Consider the following 11,473-nt stretch of genomic DNA (forward strand, 5'->3'; position numbering starts at 1 on the left):
AAATTTTAGACACGTATTAAGATGATATTTCCCTTCTTTAATCAGCTAACGTATAAAACAAAGCACTTCTCAGTTCAACTAACCTGCTTTTCATTTCTTGCAATAAAATGGATGTCTGATTCAAGTTGGTAGACTGAAATAAAAATTTCTCTATCGGGGACCTCATTCCATCTACTGAAAAATTTGATTTGAATCAGACTATGAAACCAAACATTATTGGGGGTGGAGGGGGGGTATATACATAATATCATAAGTCCACAACAATTTTTTGGAAAATAGGCCAACTATCTAAAAGGATAGTTCAAAGTTTACAAGTGATTTTCCCAACGTATCTTTCTAGTACAAAAATAATTTTCACATTTAATCATAAGTTAATCAAGTTATTACTGTGAGTCAACTGAAGTAAGTCAAAAATAGCAGAATTACATTCCTGGATGTAGACATACAGAAACAATCTTTTGTTCTTTTTAGCTGTATGATATTATAAATAGGGTGAGGTTGCCAAGAGCTGGCTGGGACTGCCTAATACAGTAAATAAAAATATATATCATTTCGATTATGGCAATCTTTGTTTCAGCTAGGAAAATAATTTTCAAGGGAAAAAAAAAAAAAAAAAACTAAACTGCATGCTACATCTCATACTGATCACGTATGGCATTACAGGAGAGTTCCATACTAAATAACTCTCCAATGTTTAACTAAAAATAATGGCAACTGTATTGAGCTTCATTAATGATAGAATGAATGAATCACTTTTTAAATCAGTAAATTTAATGTGGAAAAACAGAATAAACATTTTCACTGAGCAAAATAATTCTGCATTACCAACACAACTGCCTTTTCAAAAATATATGTATATATTTATTGTAAAAATGAAGGGTGCAGTCCATATTTTTAATGCTAGAGTTAACAATAAAGATATAAAATCAACCAGATGAGGTTGCTTCCCAAAAAAAAAAAGCTCTTGCTTTTCTTTTCTTGGGAAGCACCGCATATGGTTCTTCCCACCACTCCCATTTGGTTTTACATTTATTAGTGCCTTATTGCAAAATTTAATTTAACTATAGAAAAATTTAATTTAACTAGAGCCTCCTTCTGGAGATAAATTTAATATTAAGTACACAGGACCAAGTCCTGTGTACTTAGTTTTTTTTTTTTTTTTTTTTTTGTTTTGTTTTAACTATGCCTAACCAGGGCTGAACTTATACCCAGTTCGAGGTCTGTAATTTGGGGGCCAGTAATTCCCTGCTCACATTCTATTGCATTACTCAGTCTTTTGAATAAGTAGTTATGTATGGCATGACTAGGTGGCTGTTTTAAACTACAGTACTTCTACAGTCTTTATACGATTTTTTAAAATAAAAAATAACCTAAAATTAGTGTTTCAATCTTATTTTGAAAATTTTCCCAAGACCCCTCCCCATCTGTGGGACCCTGTGTGTGAATAATCTGTCTAGGGGTCCATAAATTGTTAAAAGCATCCCTGTGCTGAATAACAAAACATTTGAAAAGCAGAAAAATCAATGTGAGGCTATCTAACCAAATATATTTTAATTTTCATATAACAATGGTTAGATTACTTTACTTTTCCCAAAAGTGAAACACTTTATTCACAATGCCTCAGCACTTACTGCCATCACACAAGGGCAGGGAGATCTACCTCCAGAAAAACAAATTTATACACATCTCCTCTGAAGTAGCCTCCTTGATACACTGATTCTAACACTTCCACAACTTCTAAAAGGATTTGTGAGAGGCTTAAAAAAACTGCTAATAGTTCCTGTCAAAGGTGTGACTAGGGTACCGCATATATATATATGGGTAAACTATGGTGTATTTACACCGATATTATATAGTTAATTTCAACCCAAAACTTATTATGCCTTATGCATTTAGTCTTCAAAATATATTTATGAAAAAGGCCCATTTCTAATACTTGGTCATAGGTGTCAAAATGCCTAGTTATGCTTCTGGTTCCTGTCACTTCCTGAAAAATTTCCTCAGTTGTTGCAAATCTCAAACCTTTCAAGAAGGTTGGGGAAGGAATCACAGAGAATAAATCAAGTAAATATGGTGGATGGGGGATGAAAGTGATGAAGTGCTTTTTTAAGAAATTACTGAACAGAAAGCAAGTGTGCATGACACTGTCATGATGTAAATGTCAATTCCCTGAAGCCCACTTTTCCAAACATTTTCTTTAACCAGTGTAAAAAAAAAAAAAAAAAAAAAAAAAAACACAACACATTGTGAAGACTTTTTTTTTTTTTTTTTTTTTTTTGGACCTTCCAGAAGCCAGGTTTTCCCATGACAGCTTCTACTTCTGACACTTGCACTCACTCACACTCTCTCTCTCACTCACACACAGGGTAACTTGGAAATTTTTTTTTTTTTTTTTGGCTGGTGCAGCAAAAGCCTCAAGGCTTCCTTGCACCATATGGCTAATTATAGTAATATGTTGTTCAAAATCTAGACATGTAAGAACTTGCCTTTTCACTAGCAACTTTACAGATGGTTACATAAATCACTCCTGATCATATCAAGAACACAAGTGACTGAATTGCTGCATCATTGCTTTTTGAAGTTGAAGCATGGCCAGAGTGAGGATCATCTTCAATGGATAAACAGCCCACATTAAAATTTATGAACCACTAAAAGTTTTTGAACATATAGCATCTTCTCTGAAAGCTGTTTAAACATACTGTAAGATAGTGTTGCACTTTTACTTAAGCTGAAATTTGCGGCCGAGTTTTTCACTTATCACTTATTTTTTAAAAAATACAAAAAAAAAAATGTAACAAAACATGTAAAACACCTATTTAATGCACACTAAAACTGACTGCAGAAATGGCCAATATATGCGTTACTATATCTAGATGGGTTACCAAACATATTTCAACAAGTCGGCTCACTACAACATCACAATTTCAAAATACAGTGCAAGTCCCTGAACTTTCTGATCACATCTCATACATATGGCTCATGCTTCCTCACCCCATTCTTAACAGAGCAAATTTCATACATATATGCTAAAAGTTACTTATTTAACTAACAGTGGGATGAAGATGTATAGCTTTTTCTAAATTAGTAACTATGCAGATTATAAAACCACTGAGAAATACTTGATGTGATTGTTTCAGTTCAATCACAGCTATCTACTAGTGGCATGCCATTGAGAATTCAGAGGTGAATAACTGCTATTTGATTTTCTAATAAGACACCAACAGTAACATGAAAGCTATTCTTTTAGTTAATGTTTTGGAGAAGTTAGTGGCACTCATTATCTATAAACAGTAGCAACTTGTTCTGTAATGGACTGGCAAAACCATCTTCATATAAAATAAAATACCTGTGGGTGAGTTACATTTAGTTAAACAAAAGAACACATTTTAGTACAGATTTAGTAAGAAAAATAAGATAATTCTGGCAGATGTTGCAAGCTGAGAACAGCTTTCCCATATTTCTAGTTCTCCAGATTTCCCAGAATGTTTTCTTTGTTTGAGTAAAAATTAACAGATGGCTATGTATACCATTTGGACACAACTTCACCATAACTTAAAAAAATTTCTCAATTTGATGTAATTCAACATTTTGCTATGAATTTTAACTAGAAATACCAATAATTGGAAACAAAAAAAAAAATCTCCTAAGCACAACTGTAAAGAAAAGTAACAGATGATTTTCAACCTTAGTATATATTGTCTTAAAAGTCAGCAGGATATATTCCATTTTCTACCACATATACTGTATTCCATCTACATATAACAAACGGAACTAAATACCATATTCCTATGACAATCTACATTTAAAACAATTCAGAAGTACTTTTCTGCCTGTAATGCCAACTTGAAAAAAAGGCCAGTTATCAGTCTCAGAGGGAAGGTATAGTATAAAAATGCCATAACAGAGAAAGACTAGACCTTCGAAGAATTCATTACTTGAATTAAAAGTGTAATAAAATTGATGAAAAGTGATATTGATTTTTGAATATTAGAATTTAAATAGAAGACTCTGCATACAGGGCTTAACCATATATTTTTTTAATCTGGAAAACCACCGTTTAGAAGCATACAGTCGCATTCAGACTCCCTTCCCCAAAGGAGTTTACTGTTAAGTTTTTTCATCCAAATGGACAATAATAATCTTGTTAAGCCATCCCCATCCAGGACCTAACACCTAAGAAACTATCCCCACTTTCCCTACTTTCATAGTTGGGTTGCATGTGCATGACAGAAAAACCAGGAGTGATAAGAGCCAAAGAGTAGAAGTCACATGCCAATGGCACATTAAGGGTTAGCAAACTAGCAGATTACTAGAGGTACTAATATGTCAGAACACCAATTAGTGACCAATTTTGGATCTCACCACTAATGCCACTAAAACAGGAATGCTAAATTGGAGGTCATATCTTGTTAATAGTACCCCCTACCCCACCACATAAATATCATAAGTTAATAGTGCAAAGTATATGAAAATAATGCTAAATAGTGACACATGAATAACTTAAAGGGTATATTAATATACAATTTAAATAAAATCTGATATTAGTGCATCTCTTAATAAAACATTGACAGATCTCAGATCACATATTTTTATGTAAGGAGAAATACGTGAAAATATTTATTTTTCTCAGTAATGCCAGTGATATGCTTTATTCACACCAGTGCTGACTATGGACTCCCAAGAACCATTTGTGTGGCCCACAATGAATGAATGAGCTTAAAAAAGCACTAAAGGAAATATCTCACCTGGGGCATTCAAGATAGCACTGTCTCATATCTCCTTAACTTCATTTTTTTATATGTAGGCATAGTTAAACTTTGTCTAGATGCTAGCCAGACTCCGTGCAACTCACCACGCATTGCAAGACATGTTAAGTGGCAACAAATTTAAAATCAATAAATACTGTTTCAAGTCAAGAAACATTCTTTTAAATGGCTAAAGAAATTAATCAACAAAAGCCTCTAAAGATATTTCCTAAAGGGGAAATATCTTTGAGGCTTTTGAAAGAAAGTCAAAAAGTATTCAAAAGTATGCAACTACAAATTACTGATACAGTACCACTTGTGCACTTTTACTGCTGTTCATACTACTTTACCAACAACTCTCTTGTGTTCATTTATTTCTCGCTCATTATTTAATTTTATTAAATAATGAGTGAGAAAATAATTGTAAGAAACAATCAGTTATTAATAATTTAAACAAAATTAAAGTATTCTGACAATATCACTGATATCATTCCTTCACAGACTTACCAGTAACATTCTTTAATCATTATTGGAGGCACATTTCTGAGAACTAAAAGTACAGCACCATGGGTTAGTACACCCAGGGAATTCTGCATGTCACATGTTTCAGTCAGAATGCTGCGGCAAAAAATGCGGTCTCAAAAATTGTAACTTTTTTTTTTTTTGCACAGATTGAGCACAAAAATACATTTGAAATGAATTGTTTCTTCAAATATCACAATAACTATAATCACCAAAACTTCTTCAGAAACTAAGCTCTCCCCTTCTTCAGAAGGCAGAGATGCTTATTTTCCCAAAAGCTTCAACTATTTTTATAGTTGAAATTAAATCTTTGATCTTGTTTTGTTAATTTTTCTCATATAAACACCAAAAATGCAAACTTGTCTGGCTATTCCACAGTAACTAAATTTTTATAAGGAAATAGGCCAATTCATGATTAACTATAGAAAATCTAGAGAGGACTTTTTATTTATCAAACAACCTTGATCTAAATATATGTGAACTGCTATGCTTCTTAACTGGCTTTCCTCCAGTTAAGAATATAAAGGTGATAAAGGTGATATAAAGTTACAGAAGGTAACTTTATATCACCAGTGTAAGCTGGTGCTAAACTGCCAATCATGCTTCCCATTCAACAGTAGTCAGTAATAACTATGTTTAGGTATGGCCATCTCATTTTTTAGAGATCTGCAGTAACTACTTTGCATTTTATCAGATACATGAAATAGTTAGTGCCCACTAATATCAAACAGGAAGTATATTTATTCATACTGCATCAGTTAAAAAGTAGAGTAGTTCATGTGCATTCTTATTGGAATCCCAGAAGAAAAATAATAAAACTCAGTACTGTGATTAAGACATTCATATCATATTTTCATAAAATTACATCAGTTAAGATTTTTTTTTTTTTTTTTTTTGTTTAACTGAATGAGCATGGTAGATATTCTGTGTCCAGGTCACTGAATGTGATAAATTTCTTTGACTTGAACAGGAAAAAAATAAGTGATGCTTGCAGAAGAAGAATAATAAAACTCAGTATTGTGATTAAGACACTCATATCATATTTTCATAAAATTACATCAGTTAAAATTTTATTCAGTTAAGTCAACTACCCCACCGCAAAGGAGAGGAGGGAGCACCCTGGGGGGAATAGCCTGGCATGGTGAGGCTGTTTGCCACAGGGCTTGTGCTTGATAGCGGACATTCCTACCAAGGTTCAGATTACACATACGGCAAAGAGAAATCCCTTTTAGATGTTTGTTTCAGTCCTAAATATCAGAAGCCATAACAAAGGCTATTTAGCCGGATGTTGTAATGCCAGTATTTAATTATTTCCCAAGTTTAATAAGTATAACTAACAGTGTTATACATTACATATGTACGTCAGGAATCGAAATGGCTTTTCAGAACTAGGTGGATTATCCTTCCAAAACTAAGGGAATGTTTTATATAAATACTAAGTTCTAGAAAGGCACACAACTCCAAGTAACATCATCTCAGGTGATCACAGCAGAGTTTTGGAACAAAGACGATACAGTCTCTTCCCACATCCCCACAACATTCCAGTCCTTTATACAAGTACTGTTAATGTGAGGTATAGCATATGGTGATGTATTGCTGTATAGTAAGTAATGCATTCAAAAATTGGAGATTTTTGATTTTTGCAAAAATTAAGTAAAATGGTAATAACTGTGATAATAAGCAGATTACCCATTTATAAACCAATGAAAAGCCAACATGAGTATCATTAAACAGAGGGAAAGTTTTTATGATATATATTTTTTTTTTTTTTTTTTTTTTTTTTTGGCTCACATCTGGTATGGGCTTGGCACACCCAGGATCCTGAGCTGGATATCATCATTCTTCTCTTTCTTGGTGATTCATTCATTCTCTCTCAGGGTAACTCATGATTTTTTTTTTTTTTTTTTTTGGCTGGTGCAGCATAAGCCTCAGGCTTCCTTGCACCATATGGCTAATAATAATAAGATTTTTGTGCAGGGAAGAGCTGAATGAAAGGAGGAAAGAAAATAGATACTAAAGTAAAAGTTTTTTTAACATGAAATGGTATACTATTCATGCAATTTAATATCAGTTTTATACATCAAGCAACCAATATGCAATATAAACCAGAAAGGTTAGTTTATATGCTCAACACTAAAGATTACTTAAAAGTAATCCCACAGATTAACATTAAAGCAGTCATAAGTTTATCTGAACAGCATGAAAAGTATTCCCAGCTGTCACATAAAAGCCAGGTTTAGTAATTCAACTACAAATGTGCCAAGATTATTTGAAATACTGACCCAATAAACAAAAACTAAGTCATATAACTGTAAACTGACAAGATTTCAATCTCTATACAATGTTTCACTGGATTATTTACATTGAAGGTAGTGGTATGATTTACCAGTACTACAGAATAACTGTGGGGCCACAAGCAATTGGTATTCAAAGGATTTTTTTTATAAAAAAATAAAACAGTTTGATATCATTACAGAAATATCAAGATACAATTATTAAACTTATACATTAGATTTTAAAAAAAAAATTCAACTTAACTCTCTCTCTCTCTCTCTCTCTGTACTTTCATCAAAAGTGCCAAAACAGAAAAAAGCTGTGAGGGTGGATGCAGTGCACCTGTCACATTTTCCTTGTCTCCTGTAAACCCTGTTTACAGGGATCAAGAACCGAATGAGCACACGGTTCAGCAAAGAACCACAGAACAAACCCTATTTACAGGGAACAAGAACAGAATTAGCATATGATTCAGCAAAGGTAAAAACAATTTTTTGGTAGAATGTTTCTTCAACTGGAATATAGGTAAGATTGAACATAAGCTACATTTCTGAAAATGTATTTCGCATCCAACTTCAAGTTTTGCCCTTTGAAAAGGGTGACACCACGTGAAAGAGTTTCATGTTGGATTCAGGGACACTTCCATTTTTATGCTATACAAGTTTGAATTAATGTGTGCTAGTGTTTGTGTAATACTAATTAATCTTTGAGAGCATCGACTCCTTGAACTACCATGTGTTTAATAATAGGTACAACATTAAATGGCAAATTCTTTTGTTGAGCTCTTCAAGTGAATAGGTTTTTTTTTCTAGATTTTGTAAGACAGCTCCATATATCAAAAGTCTAAAAGTAGAACTGAACCAGAATTTGCAAGATTGTTAGTAGGAGGGATGAATCACGTATTCAAATCATCTCCCTGTACAGAACTGTCTTCGGGCCCTAGGCAAAATATTTTCTGAGGGGCCCTACACTCTACTTTAATAATAAAAAAAATTAAAATTATAATCCAAAATTTGGATTACAGTCAATAAAAAAAGTAAAGCAAATAAATATGCATACATTTCTTTAGAAATATCAGCAGCATGCACCTTTTAACCAGGCTCTACAACATTGCAATTTGAAAGTATGTTTTATTTGAAAATTTTATAAGGAACAAAAAACACTCATGCTTGTTGTTACGCTACTGAATATCATTGATTTCGGCTGTATCCACTGCCATTTATGGCTCCCTCCCCCCCCCGCAAAGTACAGGCCCTAGCATATGTCAAGTTTACCTAGGCCTCAGATAGGTCAATCCCTGTGCTGATAAATGGGTTACCCACACAAAAGGAAACAGAGCCCTATAAATCTTTGCCTGCTGAACTTCGCATAATATAAAATGCTAGCTTTATGTGCATGTAGCAAAGCCTTCTGCTCTTATATTTTTTTTCAGTGGCATTGCTACTGAGCCTACCACTAAGATGTGGTGGTAGAGTCAGAGGCCTAATAATTTGGATATGACTGTAAAAAGGAGGGCATAAAATGTATAGTTGCAACTAATTTTTCTGAAATGGCACAGAAGCACCCCCCCACCACAAAAAAAATCGTAAATAAATCATTCTTCCTTTGGAATACAGTTCTCCATGATTCTATTTCCCAGCTGCAACCATGTTGGTTGCCAATTTTCTTTCAGTCAATTGGTTATATAGGCAGCAACTTTTATTATAAAAGTGACAATATATCTTCCTCAGCTTCATGTCCCTTTTGGACTTTAACCCCCCCACTGCAACTATAGGACGGTTTTGGCAGTTTAGAGCAAAAAGGGGGGAGAAAAAAAACAAAACTTCCTCAGTCAAAATACATATGCAATTCGCACCTCTTTCCAGTTTAATAAATTATGTATACTAAATAATCAAAATCAATCACCTTCAAATACTTGATTGGAAGTTTTGTATCCCTTCCAAGTAATTATGGCTCCCCCAAATTACAAATTCCCTGCGAAACTGATTTAAGAACAATGCTTTTTATTAATATATAAAATAGTATAAAGAAATTATTAGAAATTCTCTTGAGAAGAAGGCTGACTTAAAACTAATATCATATATCTCTGATCCGTTGACAGATAGATAGCAGAGCGTGTAGTTAGCACTGGTAAGCATCACTGTAAAATTTTACCCACAGATATTTTAACATGGCAATAATTAACCTATCGTTCTCTTAGATATTCTATTCAAAACACCTAAGAATGCCAAAATAAATACATTCACACTATTCTAATATTTTAATTCTTTAGAGGTTCTCAAAACTCTAAATTACAAGTGCTTTGAAAACCGAATGATTTGATTAATGCTATCAGACAGCTTTCGACCACAATTTTTCAGCTAACTAAGTTCAATTAAAGTTTACATCAGGTGGAAATTACTTCAATTTTTAATAAACGAATTCATATATTGTATATGAAGCATCAAGATGATTGAGTGCAATTGGTTAAATAATGAATATGCTAAATGAATACGTTCCGCTGCGGTACACGTGTCCACCTCACCCCCCCCCCCTTCTCAGACGCGGACACAAACAAACAAAGGTCTTGACGGTCTCTTGGATCTGTACACAAAAATCTATTATACAACAATATTTACAACTGCAATCATTTACAGAAACATCATAGCGACATGGATGAAGTCACCAGTCAGTGAAGAAAAACCATACTTTTTTTCCTTTACGGGTTTAGGAAAGCGTTGCGATATGTGTATTCGTAAATAAGTGAATAATACTGCAAACGCACACAAATTCCAAGTATAGGGAACTTCCCTTAATTCTTCTTGACGTTCGGCAAAAAATAAGTAACATTAGCTTTTACCACGAATGTAATCAAAATGATTATTACTCTACGCTTTTCACGTTCAAGTTCGCTATCACGTCTCTTCGCAGTACCACGAAGTTCTCGACAAGTCGTACCGGCACCTGCCAGCGAAAATTCATATATTGAGCGCGAGGGTATAGGCGCCTTTCTCCTACTGGACAACTATCCCAAACGGAAGATGCATCACTACAAAAGTAGTCGAAACGGTACACTCACATTTCTTTCTTTGCCGTCAACGCGACACGTGCGTGTGTGCACGCACTTCATGCACGCATGCGATGGTATTTGTCGAAGAGGTACGCTAGATATGTCTATTATAATTTTTGATAATCACAACGATTATCATGTGCACCACATGCTCTTTATTATTATTTTTCTCTCCCCTTTTTCTTTCTTTGTTACCGCTTATAACGTTTTATTAACAAACCTCCCAAACTAATGCGAAAGAGGAAAACTTCGTAATTACGTATGTCTTTTTATTTGTGAATCATATTGTAAGTCACGTAATATATTTATGACCATCACTTGAGACAAAGATTACATAAAGACTGCTTTCACTTACCACACGTTGTTTCGATTGATAACACTCCGCGTCTTTAGTACTCTCCTCGTTCAAGCGGAATATCAATGTATGTACGAGCAAAAGCAACGCCACTGGTGTAACGACGGGCTTCTGAAGGAAACCAGCGGTAAACTCCGTTACCTAACGTTAGATATCCGGAGTAACACGCGACGCACTCAAGACTCAGCCTGTCTCTAGGATACGCCAAACAACAAGGGTGGGGGAGGAAATTTTGTCTTGCTCCTCTCCATAGAAGGAGAGAAAGACAGTGCGTCATGGAGCAGTTTCCTCCCGTGATTGGTTATCTCTTCTCTTGTGCTGGGTGGTTCTCGTGGGTAATGCAGTTGATGGTGACGTAGCTCACCCAGAAGGGCGGGTGTAAGAACGCGCCAGCGTACTAGAACCCTGTCTTTCCAAGCAGATTGGTAATGCAACGGTTGAGGGTGAGTGCATGCAGACGTCCGCACTGACTACAGAAGTTTTAGAGGGTGGAGATAAATTAATAAAGTAATTAATGCAAAAGAAGAC

At 34.4% G+C, this 11,473-nt stretch overlaps 1 protein-coding gene across 1 annotated transcript in view; it reads right to left on the minus strand.

Moving 5' to 3' along the window:
• Positions 1 to 11,114, minus strand: part of LOC150075109 (uncharacterized) — a 481,445-nt gene extending 470,331 nt beyond the window's left edge. Inside the window, exon 1 of the mRNA XM_090388677.1 lies at positions 10,946 to 11,114. The gene's annotated coding sequence lies outside the window, so the exon portion shown is untranslated. The remainder of the gene's footprint in view (positions 1 to 10,945) is intronic.
• Positions 11,115 to 11,473: the final 359 nt, after the last annotated feature.

This window comes from Mastigoproctus giganteus, chromosome 14 (assembly GCF_048544385.1).
Source record: "Mastigoproctus giganteus isolate SK-2022 chromosome 14, ASM4854438v1, whole genome shotgun sequence".
NCBI classification, from domain to species: domain Eukaryota; kingdom Metazoa; phylum Arthropoda; class Arachnida; order Uropygi; family Thelyphonidae; genus Mastigoproctus; species Mastigoproctus giganteus.